This window comes from Sus scrofa, chromosome 5, assembly GCF_054392235.1.
Source record: "Sus scrofa isolate SSC_HxYL_T2T_F1_AM1 chromosome 5, Sscrofa_HxYL_maternal_Yorkshire_Landrace_v2.0, whole genome shotgun sequence".
In the NCBI taxonomy this organism is placed as follows: Eukaryota; Metazoa; Chordata; class Mammalia; order Artiodactyla; family Suidae; genus Sus; species Sus scrofa.
The window spans coordinates 2532398-2548118 of NC_139387.1; the positions used below are offsets into that span (position 1 = coordinate 2532398).

The 15721-nt window shown below is 51.9% G+C and overlaps 1 protein-coding gene and 1 long non-coding RNA gene across 3 annotated transcripts in view; one reads left to right on the forward strand and one right to left on the reverse strand.

Annotated features, from left to right (window-relative positions):
• TBC1D22A (TBC1 domain family member 22A) overlaps nucleotides 1–15721 on the reverse strand; it is a 319360-nt gene that overhangs the window by 12177 nt on the left and 291462 nt on the right. The window lies entirely within an intron of this gene.
• LOC146403070 (uncharacterized) lies at nucleotides 1933–15149 on the forward strand. The gene is made up of 3 exons (XR_014845569.1): nucleotides 1933–2037; nucleotides 2967–3202; nucleotides 12539–15149. It is a non-coding gene; the product is annotated as an uncharacterized LOC146403070 (long non-coding RNA).

Consider the following 15721-nt stretch of genomic DNA (forward strand, 5'->3'; position numbering starts at 1 on the left):
GGGAGGAAAGGGAAGGGGGGAGGGGAGAGGGATCGAGGGAGGGGCTGAGACCTGGGCCCTGGGCATCAGTGCATGCATGGCACTGTCCCCTGGTCACCGGCTTCTCTGGCTCCTCCTCTTCACCGGAAATCCTTGCGGGCAGGGACCGGGTCTTAGTCTTCCATTCATTCACTCACTCATTCTTGTTTTAAATTTTATTTTATGATTTTTATTTTCTCCATTATAGTTGACTTACAGTGTTCTGTTAATTTCTGCAGTACAGCAAAGTGACTCAGTCACATATAGACGTACACCCATTCTTCTCCTCGCGTTACCCTCCGTCACGCTCCACCACAAGTGATGGACAGAGTTCCCTGTGCTGCACAGCAGGACCTCACGGCTTATCCGCTGCACATGCAATCCTTTGCATCTACTAACCCCAGACTCTGAGGCCGTCCTGCCCCCTCCCCCTCCCTTTGGCAACCGCAAGTCTGTTCTTCACAGATGAACTAGAGACTCTCGCTCATTTATTCATTCACGGTGTTTCCTGAGCATCCAGGGGCTCTGAGCACGGTCCTGGGTGCTGAAAACACAGCCCAGGCAAAGCAGACCGGGCCCCTGGCCTTGGAAGCTTCATTCATACCCATCTCAGAGCCCTAACCCTGCACCTGGCACCTGCAGATGCCCAATCAATGCTTGGGAAGAAGAATCCGACCCCGCATGTGGGATGTTGCCATCCCGAGCTGCTGGGCGTTTCTGGTGCTGCACGGCCAGTGGCTCAGCGAGAGCTGTGGGCCAGTGGAAAGGCAGGCCCACCAGACACCTCCCCAGGCTGGAGGCACAGCAGGAGGCACACCATGTCCTGGCAGAACCGCAGGCACCCTGGTGCTCCAGAAAGCCAAAGAAGCGGGATGGGTGGGCAGGTGCGTCTTTGTTCCATGGGAATAATTAGGTTGACCAACCCCGGGCTACACAGAAACATGGCCAGCAGGTTTGAAATGTGTCCTTCTTCCCTCAAACTCTCTCTGTCCCCCTGTTCAAGTCCTGACCGCAGAGACAGCGCCCCACTGCTTAGTCTGGAGCTGGATTTCATTCAGTGAGTGAACGAATGAACAAGGAAATGAATTAACAGACGTACCGTCGGGTCCAACCGCCTTGGTTTACAGATGAGGAAACTGAGCCCACAAGTGGGAAGTCTCCTCTCGAGTTACAGAGAACTTTTCACAAGAGATGGAGTCTGGCCAGAGGAGTCAGGGCTCCAGGCCAAGGTCCTCTCCCATCATAAGGTCCAAAAACCAGGGAGGAAAGTCATTTGGGCCAACAGCGCCCCTGTGGCGGGGGGGGCAGGTGCAGCCGCAACAGAGGGATCCCAGAAAGCACAGGGTGAACCCTGATGCCCCCAGGCCCCTGCTGGCGAGACCCTGGCCCATCCCAGGCTCCCTTCCTGGCGAGCCTGCTCACCTCTACCTGCGCCGGCTGGACCAGCTCGGGGTGGCGGACTGCGCACCCATCCAGCCGTCGGGGGCGACCCCGAGCTGCAGGGCTCCTAGGCACCCTCTGCAGGTCTGGGCATGCAGAGGCATCTCTCGGGGCCGCGGTCCTACCCACCACGAGTACAGCTCCCAAAGCTGGAGGCAGAGCTGGCTTTGCAGGAACGCAGCTCTCCCTCCCCCACCGATCACTTTTCTGAGGTTTGACCCACCGCGATTTCCCTTTTCTGCTCTTGCATTTGTCTTCCAAGATGATCCTTTCACGGAGTATTGATGCTCTACTAACATGGAAAGACTGGGGAGAGAGCCGGGTTATGAAAGCACGCACACTTTGATTCAAATAAATTACATGGATTTTCGATTCAGATGCTCCACTTAGAATGGACCCTTCGTCCCAGCCCTCTCTGGGCATCTCTGCTGCCAATTCCCCTCCCTCATTACGGCCACGCCGAACAAAAGGTCTATTCAGAACGCAGGCTATTTGCAGGCCCAGGATGGCCCCGAGTGCCGGCGTTCTCAGTGCTCGATCGTTCGGTACATCTCGTCCCTGGAATGAGCTTCTGCAGAAGTAAGTCAGACTTCTGGGCTGGTGCAGAGGGAGACGGAAGGGCCCCTGCCTCGCGTCCCGCTTCTCCGAACCTCCACCGCCTCCCATCAGCGGTCTGAGCCCCCTCTCGTCGCACCAAAAGCAAGTGACAGAAGGTTGACCAGCCCCAAAGCTTCCCTCTGAGCAGGAACTCAGTCTCTATCTGACCCCTGGGGAGGAACTGTCTTTTCTGTGCTGCCCGGGCTCCTGTCGGGACGGCCGCTGCAGCTGGCGTGACCCCTAGGGCTCCTGCGCCAGCCCCCAAAGGATCAACAAATCCAAGCAGAACCGCTCCTGAACTTGGCGGCAGAGGGACGGACTTCCGGAGCCCACTTCGGAATGCTTCCTTTCTGCTTGGCTCAGAAGACAGTGCCACCTCTTGGGTCCCAGAATGGGCTTTCCTCCTGCAGGTGCCTCTGGGAACTCGGGGCTGTAGGCTGGGGCTGTCCAGGGACACGCAGGTGCAGCGATCCCTGGAGAAAAGAGGCAGCACCAGGGCCCCAAACTCCCAATGTTCACGGAGCTTCTGCCGCAGGTCGGCTGCACGGCTCGCCTCCTCTGTGCCTCAGTGTTCTCATCTGTAAAGTAGACACGGTCACGTCCAGGCCGTGCCCTCCTCACGAGGAGCTGTGAGCATCGAATAAAATCGATGTCACTGTTATTACAGAAACACAGCATCAGGGCCAGATCTGGGTGGGCTGCTCTGGAGCTTTTACTCCTAACTCAGACCCGAACAAAAGGCATTGTTTGCCTTTGAGGGAGAGAAACAGAGTTGGGCGTCAGTCGCCTTCCCCGCGATGATGCTGAGATGATGCGCGAACTGCAGGGCCTCCCGTCCCCTGGGAAACATCTTCAGTTCTCTGGGGTTTGGGGGCCCTTCTCACTCCCTCTGCGCCTCCCACACCTCCCAGGACAAGTGTCTGCATTGAGTTTGCTGACACTCCAGCGCGGCCAGCGTCACATCTGCTCACATCCGAAGCCAAAACACTGTTGGACAACCTCGGAGGAGGTGACCTGCCCAGCATGGTACCAGCTGGGAGTTCTCGCTGGAGGCGGGGCAGCAGCCAGATCCGTCAGGACTTGGGGACCTCGGACACAGCCGGGCGGCGGCGGGGGGTTCACTCCAAAGCAGCGAGAAGCAACAAAGGTTTGCGTTTCCTTGACAACAGCACCCACCCCTCCTCCTCCCCTCCTCCCCCTCCCCTCCTCCCCATCCAGGAGCCCTCCCCGCCCCGCCCCAGACTCTGCACAGTTCTGCTGACTATCACTCATGGAAATCAGGCAGCCCCAGTGCCAAAGAGACCCAGGTTCAAGGCCTGCCTCCTCTTGTGAGAGGCAAGTGGTAGTTTCCAGAATTTCCCCGCAAGCCACATCCTAGATTCAGCTCCTACTTGTGGGGCTGTTGAGGAGGTGAGACCTTGCCCATCGGTGTCACCGTGGTTCTGCGCAGGATGGGTAGGGTCCCCAAAGCACGTCCCCAGCCCCCCAAAAGTTTCCCACTGAAGCATAATCAAGAATGTAAACTGCCAAGCCCCAAGCTTCAGCCTCAGGCGGCTGCAGGCAGAGCCAGGAACTTGTCTGGGAACAGAAAGTGCCCCAGGGCTTGGGTGGGCTCTGCGCCGCACCCCCAGGACAGTCAGCCTGGCCCCCCGGGACACACATGCCGAGTATGTTCCTTGCGGGCAGGAGGTGGAGCTGGAGTGCAACACAGGCAGAGATCTGGCTGGTGACCTCTCCAGGGCCACCAACTGGAAAGTGGCAGAGCCCACACTTGAAGCCAAGCAGCCTGGCCCCAAAGACAGTGCCGTTAACACGGCGTTACACCGCACCCAGGAGAGAGGAAGCTCCTGTCTGTAGATGCTGCACTGGCACCTGGCAACTACTGGGCCAATGGTGCCTCCCTCCCCTCAGCTTCCTATACACCCCTCAATGCCCCACCCAAATTGCCCCTCTTCCAGAAAGTCTGCTGGATCCCCAGGGGCTGCTCCTTTTCCCATGTCCCCACTCATGCTCCATGAAGTCCAGCTAGGTGCCCGTGTCACGCAAAGCCTCAAGGCCCAAGTCCTGGTTACAAATCTCCTGGGCTTCTCAGCCTTGGGGTCAGGAGCCTGAAGTCCCAGACCTGCCCCAGTCCCCAGCAGGCTGCCATGTGTCCTTCTGTTGTCATCTGTCTCCTCCTGTAAAGTGGGCAGTTTGGACGAGATGACTTCATGTGACCCTTCACAGGTCGCAAAAAACTGGAAATGAACCAAATTCCAGAGGAAAACAAGGCCTTCATAAGTAAGTGAAGGCCAGTGTCGGCCGTGATATCTGGGTGGTTACCAAGGCTGGGCCCTCACTCCTCTGCCTGCCTGCCTTGGGCCAGGAGACCTCAGGCTCAGGGAGAAACTAGCCAAACTTTTCAGCACTGTGGGCTTATGTAATAGACCAGAAGTTTCTTCTTTTCTTTAAATTTTTCTTTAAATACTGTTGATTTACAATATTGTGTTAGTTTCAGGTGTATAGACCAAGGGTTCCGTTCTTTATATGTGTCTGAATTTGAAAGCACCCCAAAGATAAAAATAACCTCTACCACCTGACGATGTTAAGTTAGAGGCAGATGAGAATGCGGTTGGAAAGCAGAGCAAGATCTTGAAATTTCCTGACATTTAGATGCCAGCGCCCTGCTGGCAATGAGATGGTGTTTCACTTTGTTCTCAAAAGCGATGAGTCCACAGGTGAACAGGAACTAATCAAAGCCATACCTGATGCCTGATGAGCTCAATTCCCAATAAGACAACAGAGGGAGTTCCTGCTGTGGTAGAGTGGGTTTAGAACTCAACTGCAGTGGCTGGGGTTGCTGTAGAGCTATAGGTTCGATCCCCAGCCCAGTGCAGTGGGTTCAAGGACCCTGCATTGGCACAGCTGTGGCTCAAATTCAATCCCTGGCCTGGGAATTTCCATATGCCATGGGCACAGGCATAAAATTAAATAAACAAACAAACAAATAAATAAATGGTAACTGGGTTGGAAAGGAAGACATAAAAATCATGTCTAATGACATGACATGTCTTTTACATAGAAAACTATAATGTATCTACTAATAAGTCATTAGAACTAGTAAGTTCAGTAAGTTTGCAGATTTCTTGATCAATAAATAAAAACTTTTTTCAAAATTTTAAAAAAGGAGTTCCCATGGTGGCTCAGCAGAAATGAATCAGACTAGTCACCATGAGGTTGCAGGGTCAATCCCTGGCCTCGCTCAGGGGGTTAAGGATCTGGCATTGCTGCGAGCTGAGGTGTAGGTCCAAGACTTGGCTTGGATCCTGCATTGCTCTGGCTGTGGTGTAGGCCAGCAGCTACAGGTTTGATTCGACCCCTAGCCTGGGAGCTTCCATAGGCCGTGGGGGCGTCCCAAAACAGCAAATAAATAAACAAATAAAGTAAAAATTAAAAAAATTTTTTAAGTAAGAATTTTGAAAAAGACCGCACATGCCTGGAGGATGCAAGAGGACGTTGAGTTTGGGGTTGAGGGCTAAAGGAGACCCATAGAGCCTCCTGGTACCCACAAAAGGAAAGAGCCTGACCCCACCCTCCACACATCTTAAGCCAGAGATGATCTAAAACTTCCAAGAGGGAGGCCAGCCCCAGCTCAGTCGGACTCTTGGTTGAAGATGCAACCGATAATCAAGGGAAAAAACAGGTAACAGAGGTAAACGTGCAGATGACCTAGATGTTGGGATTAGCACACAACAACCTTAAATTTTTATTACATGTTTGTTAACTAATTTAGAGGACAACATGCTCAGAATGAATGAGCAGAGATTCCTGACTGTTTAGAGCAATGACCTTATTCTGCTATGGGGTTTATAACATGTAGAAATGAAATATAGGACAACGACAGCACAGGAGAGGAGTACAAGGGGCTGGCACTGCTGGAGCATCCCTGTGTTGTGCTTGAAGGGTATCATGTTACTGCAATGTAGATTTTGCCATTATCTAGGGATTTCTGCTGTAACACCAAGAACAGTCACTTTAAAGGAAAGAGGTGCTGAAAGGCCAGGGGAGGACATATTTTAAAATATTCAGAGAATCCAAGAAAAAGCAGTAAAGAATCAGAGAACAGATGGTACAAATAGGAAACAAATAGCAAGAAAGTAGATGTAATCGCAACTTTATCAGTAATTTAATTAAATGGAAATGGAATAGACACTCCAATTAGCAAGCAGGATTGTCAGATGGTATAAAATTAGCATCAAGTAAAATTACAGAACAGTATCTCTTAAAGTCATGTAAAAAGTATTAGCAACTTTGAAAAACTATTAGCAAACCAAAACCTGTGTGCTATAAACAAATGGGATTTATCTAAGATGCAAGGTTTGTTTCACATTGAAAATTCCACGTGAAGATCTCTAAACTGTAAGCTAGAAAACATGTTAAGGGGAATTGATGTTTTCAGAGACCTGACCAGGTATCACCTCATATTAGAAAATGTCATAACGGTAAGATGTCAGTCCTCCCCAAACTGGTCTGTAAAGTCCGCAAAATCCAAGTAAAATCTCAGCAGGCTTTTTATAGAAACTGAAACGCTAACTCTAAAATTAATGTGAGGAGTTCTCATCATGGCTCAGCGGAAACGAATCTGACTTGTATCCATGAGGACACAGGTTCGATCCTTGGCCTCGCTCAGTGGGTTAAGGATCTGGCATTGCCGTGAGCTGTGGTGTAGGTCACAAATACGGCTCAGATCCCATATTGCTATGGCTTTGGCGTAGGCTGGCGGCTACAGCTCCCATTTGACCCCTAGCCAGGGAATCTCCATATGCCGCAGGTACAGCCCTAAAAAGGCAAAAAATAATAATAATAATTAATTACTTAATCAAATAAAATAAAAGTGGAGGAGTTCCCTGGTAGCTCATCGGGCTAAGGATCTGGTGTTGTCACTACTATGGCTCTGGTTCAGTCCTTAGCCCAGGAGTTTCCACATGCCATGGCCCAGCCCTCAGATGCCTAATGCAGCCTCTCAGAGCCTGTTTCTCCAGCCCCAAAGGGGGCTGTCGCTGATTCCTGGTCCCATGCCCCCCTCCAGAGCCTGCCAGTGTCCCTCCCCCTGCCAACCAGCAACTGGTGCAGGGTGGCTCCTGGGCCGGGCAGCCCTGGGACACCCATCTCCAGCAAATGAGGGTGGGGGCTGGGGGTGCACATGGGGTGGGGAAAGGGGGCTCCCTGCCTGTGCAGGTCAGTCACACAGGTGGGCTCTGCTCCCCAGTCCACACTAAGAATTTCCTCTCTCGTCCCCCCTTCTGCAAAGGACAGAGTGACTCTCCCTCCCTGAGACCTTTTCAGATGCTGATGTAAATTCCTATGAACAGGTGCCAGGGTTCCTCCAGGAGGTCAGCACCTGGAAGCCCAGGCCTGCCTGATGGCAAACAGGTGGGGGGAGGGGGCAGCCGCCTTGGGCTCACACGGGGGGAGGGGGGGCATCTGCTGGGACTCCAGAGCCTGGGTCCTGGTGCCTGGTCCACCTTCAGTCCTGGCTTTGCAGAGTCAGCACCTCCCTTCTGGGACCCTGTCTCCTTGGCCTCGTGAAACAATGGAGCTGACTGGTCCATTGCATCACCCAACACAGGACTTGACTCCCTAGCGACACCTGCTGGCCACTTCCTTTCTCCAAACACCAACGCCGCAGAGTCAAGGGCTGGGGGCTCCAGCCAGATGAGGGGAGGCGCTTATGGACTCAGAAGAGCAATGACCACACCTGTGACGGGGCCCCCCAGGAGGAGTGCAGGGTGACAGAGGTGACAGGCAGCCTGACCCTCTCGATGGGACAGAAGGTGACTCGGGTCACAGGCAGCTCCCAAATCTCAGCTGTAGGTCTGGCCCTCGGCTTCCCGTGGCTAAAATAAAGAATGAAGGGTGAGCCTGGGATGCGGACACAGGGCCTGAGCCCTGCCTAGACAATGACCTCAACCCCATCTCAAAGGCCAGTGACCACCCATGCATCCCGCCTGGCCACACCCCTCCACGACCACCACCACAGTGCCAGCAAAATGCTGTTCACACTGCCTGTGACCCGCGGGGCCTCCAACTGTCTTGCTCAGAATCTGCCCCTGGTCTACGCAGGGCTGGGTCCTCGCGGCCCCAAAAGGGCAGAGTCAGTGGCCTCCCGTCCAGCGATGTCCCCTTGACTCCCAGGCACTCCTGGGCTTGAGATGCTGATTAATTTTTTTCTTTGGAGAAAATGGATTCAAAGTTAATTGCTGCTGGAAAGAGAAGGGGTGGGGTGGGGCAGCTGTGGGGGAGGGACAGGAACAAAAGGAGAAAAGAAAGGCCTGATCAATTGTTTCAATTTAAAGAGGCTGCAGTAAAATGGCTGGAAGACAGAGTTATGTGCCTCCCGAAAATGCAGCAATAAATAAGGGAAATCACCCAGAACAAATAGCACCAGCTATTTAGATGAACAAAGGAGCCGGGAAATGTGAAGTATGGATGGCCGCAGCCGCAAATGATGGACAGGGCCGGCGGGGGAGCAGAGACCTTCAGGCAGGCGCCCCGCCCCAGGGAGAAGCCAGGGTGCTTAGACCCTGCGAGGAGGGAGCACCACGAGGGACCCTCAGCCCCTCAGACTTGGGTGCCCCGGGGGAGCCTCAGGGAGCAGAAAGTCCCTGGGGGGAAGTTGCCCAGCCAGGGCACTGCAGTAGCCATGTATCTTGGAGGCAACATTTATTCATTCAACAGACACCCATGAGCTCCCTAACACATACCTCATCCTCATATGGCTCTGCTTCGCAGGCAAGGAACCATGCCCAGGGCAGATAACTTGTCCACCCAAGGTCCCACGTGACCTGCCTGGATGCCCTCCCCTGAGCCACCTGGTCCCCAAGATCCTGGCAGAGGTCAGGTCGGGCTGAGCAGGACTCTAGGACCCAGAGGGTTGGGTCTGCCAAAAACCTGCCCTTCCCCACCTGGGGCAAGGAGTGTTACAAAAAAGAATGTCCCTCCACAGGGAAACATGAAGGGTCGGGAGGAAGTGGTCCTATCTGCCAGCTCTGAGCAGTGACTAGTTGGAAAGGACACACGGGATGGCCTCCACGGGCAAGTCACTCATGGGGGCTTAGTTTCCCCATCTGTGAAATGGGGACAATGACTCTCAAAGCTGAAAGGGGCCGCAGACATCCCCAAGCCCAGACCCTTAGACCATGCTCATTAGGCTTTCCTTGCACACTTCCGAGGGCAGAAGATCTCACTGTATCTCTGTCATTCACCCCGGATCTGCAGGAAGAAAGACTCCCTTTACATTGAGCCCAAACACACTCTCTTCCCCTGGAACCACTCCAAATGCACGTGGTTGGAGCATCTGCACTGCCTCTCCCTCCCATCTTCCATACAACGCCTGTCCCCAGCCTAGGACACATCAAGGGCAAACAATCTCTGTGCAACCACCAGGCACCACCTCTCTTCCTTACCCAAGGGCTAACAATTTTCTCCCAAATGTTTTCTGCCTTCAGCATAAACTGCTGGATAATGAGAATGCTGGTTGTGCTCCAGCCCTAGCGTGCTGTGCAACACAGGGCAAGACCCATTAGCCTCTCTGTGCCTCGGGGTCCCCACATGTAAAGTGGGGATGAGGCTCTCTCCTCACAGGGCTTTTGTGAGGATTCCGTGAGTTGATTTAGGTCAAGTGTTTACAATAGCAACTAGCAAAGAGTAGGCGCAACGTAAATGTCAACGGTCAACCCCATCAGCATCGCTGCCATCCACACCGTCACTGCCGCCATCACCGCCGCCATCGCTGCCATCAGCATGAACGTCCTCACCATCACTGTCATCAACACCATCATCAGTATCATCACCACCATCACCATCACCGCCACCACCACCGCCACCATCGCTGCCATCCACACCACCACCGCCACCACCACCGCCACCATCGCCGCCATCATCTCTGCCATCCACACCATCACCGCCGCCATCACCGCTGCCATCACTGCCATCAGCATGAACGTCCTCACCGTCACTGTCATCCACACCATCATCAGTATCATCACCACCGCCACCATCACCACCATCACCACCACCATCACCGCCACCATCACCGCCACATCACTGCCACCATCATCACCACCATCACCGCCACCATCACTGCCACCATCATCACCACCATCACCGCCACCATCACTGCCACCATCACCACCACCATCACCACCACCATCACTGCCACCATCATCACCACCATCACCGCCACCACCACCACCACCATCACCATCACTGCCACCACCACCGCCACCATCACTGCCATCACTGCCACCATCGCCGCCACCACCACCGCCACCATCGCCGCCATCAGCATGAATGTCCTCACCGTCACTGTCATCAACACCATCATCAGTATCACCACCACCATCACCACCATCATGACTCTCATTATTTGTTTTTGAACCCGTTTTTTCCACCCATCAAATGAGGTTGCAATAGGGGCACTGAAGGGGATCCTCCTGCTTTGGAATTGAGCTTCTCTTCTGCTCCCATTCCCTGTCACACGTTTCTGCTGTCAAGTGACTGCTGCATTGTAGACTTATGTGAGGTCATTTGTCCCATTGGTGTAATTGACCTAAACAGCCTTAATGAACTCCGTGCCTTCCCATCCCGCCCTCAGGATGAAAAGGGCTGCTCCATCTCTGCTCATCCCTGACACAATGGCCTTCTCTGGGCAAAGTGTCACTCAGAGGAGTGTTGACACACTTCTCATTGGCAATATTCATTTAGGGAAGCCCAGCTCCTCCTTCATGCCTATAAACCCCAAGTAATTGTTGGTCTGCTCCAAGCCCACCCTGTTCGCGTAGGAAGGGAAAATCTAATATTTCCATAGCAACTACCTGACCCATAGACACACAGGCTTTGCCAGATGTGTCTTCCTAGCATGCTGAGGGTCTGGAAGCCTCAACATCATGCCAGGACCCAGGCCCACTGCCTTTCGCCTGGCCGTCCCCACCTGCCACCTTTGCATGGAGAGTCAAAAAAGGCAAATGTGATCAGGTCACTTCATGTTGGAAGATCTCAGCGCTTTCCATTGAAAGATAAAGCCCTAACTACTCAGCCGGAAACCTGTGGCCCCAGCCTTTGTCCCTTAACCTTAACCTCTTCAGCCTCATCTTCTGCTCCCTGCCCCCACCTTCAGGCTCTGGCCACACTCCGCGCCAGCAGTATGTATGCACACTCTTCCCTCTGTTGGGAGGCCACTTTCTCAGCCCCTTTGCTCATAGACGAGCATTCAATTATCTCATAAGGCCTTGCTAACACAATTCCCCTGTTCTAGGATGCTCCCTAATTCCCCAGCAGACATGCCCTCCATTGGAGCCCCAAGACACTGACCACATCTTGTCAATATGTCTGGTTACAGACTGGTCTTCATCAAGTATGTTCTGAAAAACTCAAGGGTGAGAATCACAGTAGAACTCTCTCTCTGAATCTTGGAGTCTAGCACAGAGGGATGCTCAGGAAGTGTTTAATGAATGAATGATTGGATGGATGGTGGATGGATGGATGATGGGTGAATGTGTGGATGGATAGATGGATTGTGGATGGATGGATGGGTGATGGACTGGTGGATGGATGGATGGGTGGATAGATAATGGATGGATGATGGATGGATGGGTGATGGACTGGTGGATGGATGGATAGGTGGATAGATGATGGATGGATGATGGATGGATGGGTGATGGACTGGTGGATGGATGGATGGGTGGATAGATAATGGATGGATGATGGATGGATGGGTGATGGACTGGTGGATGGATGGATAGGTGGATAGATGATGGGTGGATGATGGATGGATGGGTGATGGACTGGTGGATGGATGATGGATGGATGGGTGATGGACTGGTGGATGGATGGATTGGTGGATAGATGGTAGATGAATGAATGGCAGATGATGGGTGAGTGGATGGATGGATGGTGGATAGTGGATGAATAGATCCATGTTACCAGATGCAAGGATAAATGTGTCTTCTACAGGATCCTGGGACAATCAAGACTGCCTCTGACTGAGGCAGGATGAGGCTGGAGCTGGGTCTCAGGGCTGCTTTGGGATCCACTTCAGGATTCAGGGATGGATGGGTAGATGGGTGGATGGAGATACACCAGTGAGTGGGTGGGTAGGTGGCTGTGTAAGTGGATGTTTTTAAACTCAATTTGAAAACGTTTTTCCTGTAGTAAAGACATGATCCCTATCTATTTATTTATGACCCAAATGACTGATTGGCTATACCTTTCTTTGATGCGTTTTGGGGGTTTGTTCTTACATCTTGTGTTCTCTCATTTCTTAAGAAAAAGATCGTGTGTGTTGATATGGTCATGTGGGGCTTTCATTCTTCACTAGCGATTTTGAAAATATCAATCCTGTTTTTAATTCAGTAAGAGTTTCCCTTTACGGTGTTAGACATAGTCTTTAGTCTCCAAGTCTCTGAGGTCAAAGATAGGAATGAACCTTTCTCTTCTTTTTCAGACGAAAGCATTGAATGACTCTCTTCGGGGCCCCATCTGCCAGGGCCAGTGGAGGCATCCAGGAAGATTCCATGCCGAGGGCCCCATCCTGGGAGGCAGCTGGGAGGACGGCCTGCAGCAGTTCTGAAACCCAGAGCTTCAGACCACTTCCCTCACCCAGCCTCAGAATGTGCCTGCCTTCTGCGTCCGCTCCAGCCCTGGTGCCGCGAAGACCCGTGCGTCTGTGGACAGCAGAGCTGTCATTGTGTCCTGGGCTGAGTGCCCAGGATTGACGTCCAGCATGGGTGCCCAAATTCTGGGGCACTGAACTTTGCTATAGCAGCCTTGCCTCTTGAAGGCTGAGTAACTGAAGCTGTTTTGCTCACGGCTAAAGCAAGAGTGATGCCATGTGGGCTGTCTGTAGGGACACGGTGCTCAGATGCTGGCAAAGAAGACCAGGCGCCGAGAGGAAAACACACCAAAGCAGGTGGGGGACTTGCTTCTCCCAAGCGGCAGGCTGACTCCTTCACACACGTTGTGCCATTTCATCCCCCAGCAGCCCTCAGAAGTGGGGACAGTGAGCCCCGCTCCACAGGAGAAGAGAGGGGACTCGCCCCATGTCGGAGCAATTCACTAGCAGCGTGGGATTCCAGCCCCAAAGGTATGACTCCCAGTGCTGCTCTTTTAGATGATCCAGGGCTTGTCCCTCAGGGTCCCATTGTGCTCTCTGACACCTGCCACGGGGCCTGGGATCAGATCCCTGTTGTGACCCTCCCTGAAGGCCCCAGGGCCCACTTCCCAGCTGTGCTCTACCCTGCCTGCCTTGACTGCACTGTCTCCTCGGCCTGGAAGCTTCTCCCCTCCTCTCCAGCCTCCGCGAGACCTGCACATCCTTGTAAGCAGGCACATGGAGGGTCCAAGCACAGGCCTCCGAGGGCGCCACCTGAGCAGAGGTGCCAGCTTTGCCCCTTTCCTGCTGGGGGCTGGGAGCATATTCCCGAATCCGCTGGAACCTCAATTTCTTAGCGCTGCAAAGACAATGGTGCGTCACCTTTCAAGCTGCCCGGAGGGTTGATGAGTCAGGATGTGTCCGAGTCTCCAGGAGGCACTGCTGCTGGGTGCTGGTGCTGACTGCTATGGCACCCCTGTCCCCGCTGGTGGGAGGTGTCCAGAGCCTGCGAAGGTGAAGGGTGGCCTCTCATTTCCCTGCAGTCACTCGGAAAGCCCCAGTCAGAAGGAAGCCGAGACCTGGGATGGAGACATCACTGGGAGACATAGCACCGTGCAGAGTTGGCACTGCTGGGCAGAAAGTCACGCGGTGCCCAGTGCTACAGTAACTCATTATGTAAATATTTAACTGCAAACATGAAGACTGAGTTAACAGTTTACAGCAGACATGACCCCCTGCTCTGCATACAGAAGAATCCACAGACACGGATGCCCTCTCCGTGTGTATTGGTCGCGTATCGGCCCCAACTTGGACCTAAGAAGATCTCTCCTGGGCCGTTTCGACAGCAAACGTAAGTAGAAGGAAAGGTGCAGACTGTAGAAGAACGTTGTGAAGCTCATTGTTTTTTCTGCAACAACCGTGTCAACGTTCGCCCTGATGGTGCAAAGCCCGTGGCAGGCAAGGCTGGCACGACCCTCAGCACCACCTCTGGCAGTGATGGCAACCATACCAGCACCTATTGTATTATTTACTGCCATGTGCTTGCAGGAGATAAAAACAGACCATACCTGTCGCCAATAATAAAATTTGAATTTTGCGTGAATCCTAGAAAGTTGGAAAACTTGTGGCCAACCTTGTGAATTGATAGCTTCTCCATATAAATGTTACAATCTTAACCAATTTTAAGTGTACACTTCAATGGCAGTAAGCACATTCATATCATTGTGCAATAGATCTCCAGAACTTTTCCGTCTGGCAAAGCTGAAAGGTCCATACCCAGGAAATAACATCTCCCCTCCCCCGCCACCAGCCCCTGATGACAATCATTCTATTTTGTTTTTACGACACCTCATGTTAGTGGAACCATACAATATTTGTCTTTGTGTGACTGGCTTATTTCATGTAGCATGATGTCATCAAGATTCATCCATGTTGTAGAATGTGACAGAATTTCCTTTCTTTTTAGGGATGAAAATACTCTCCTGTCTGTGTAGACCACATTTTGTTTATCCATTCATCCCCTATGGAAATTTAGGTTGTTGCCACCTCTTGGCTGTTGTGAATTGGGCTGCTGTGAACATGGGTGTGCAAATATCTCTTCGAGACCTCACTTTCAAAGATTTGGGAGATATACTCAGAAGTGGAGCTGCTGGATCATGTGATAGTTCTATTTTTAATTTTTTGAGGAACTCCATACTACTTTCCATAGAGATGGCGCCATTTAAAGCCCACCAACCATACACAAGGGTTCTAACTTCTCTACATCCTCACCAATACTTTTTTCTGCTGTTGTTGTAGTTTTTGAATAGTAGCCATCATGGCGGGTGTGAGCTGGCATCCCCTTGTGGTTTTCCTTTGCATTTCTCTGATGATTGTGATATTGTGCATCTTTTCATATGCCTGTGGGCATTTGTATACCCTCTTTGAATAAATGTCAATTCAAGCCCTCTGCCCATTTTAAAAATTGGATTATTTGACTTTTTTATTGTTGAATTGTAGGAGTTTATATAGTCTAGGTATTAACCCCTCATCAGATGTATAATTTGAAAATATTTTCTCTTATTCCACAGGTTCCTTTTTTACTTTGTTGATTGTGTCCTGTGATGTACAAAAGTGTTTAAGTTTGATGTAAGTCCCATTTGTATGGTCTTGCTTTTGTTGCCTGTGATTTTGATGTCATATTCAAGAAAGCATTGTGAAATCCACAGTCATAAAACTTTTCCCCTGTTTTCTTCTAGAAGATTTGTAAGTTTAGGTCTAATATCTAGGTCTTTAATTCACCTACATTGTTTTCTCAACATCATTTGGGGTTTTTTTTTGTTTGTTTTGTGGGTTTTTTTTTTTAATGGCTGCCCCCTCCCCACCCCCCATGCAGCATATGGGAATTCCTGGGCCAGGAATTGAATCTGAGCCACAGCCATGACCTAACCTGCAGTTGTGGCAATGCCAGATCCTCTAACCCACTGTACCAGGCCAGGGATCGAACCTGCACCTCAGCAGCAACCCAAACTGCTGCCATTAGATTCTTAACCCATG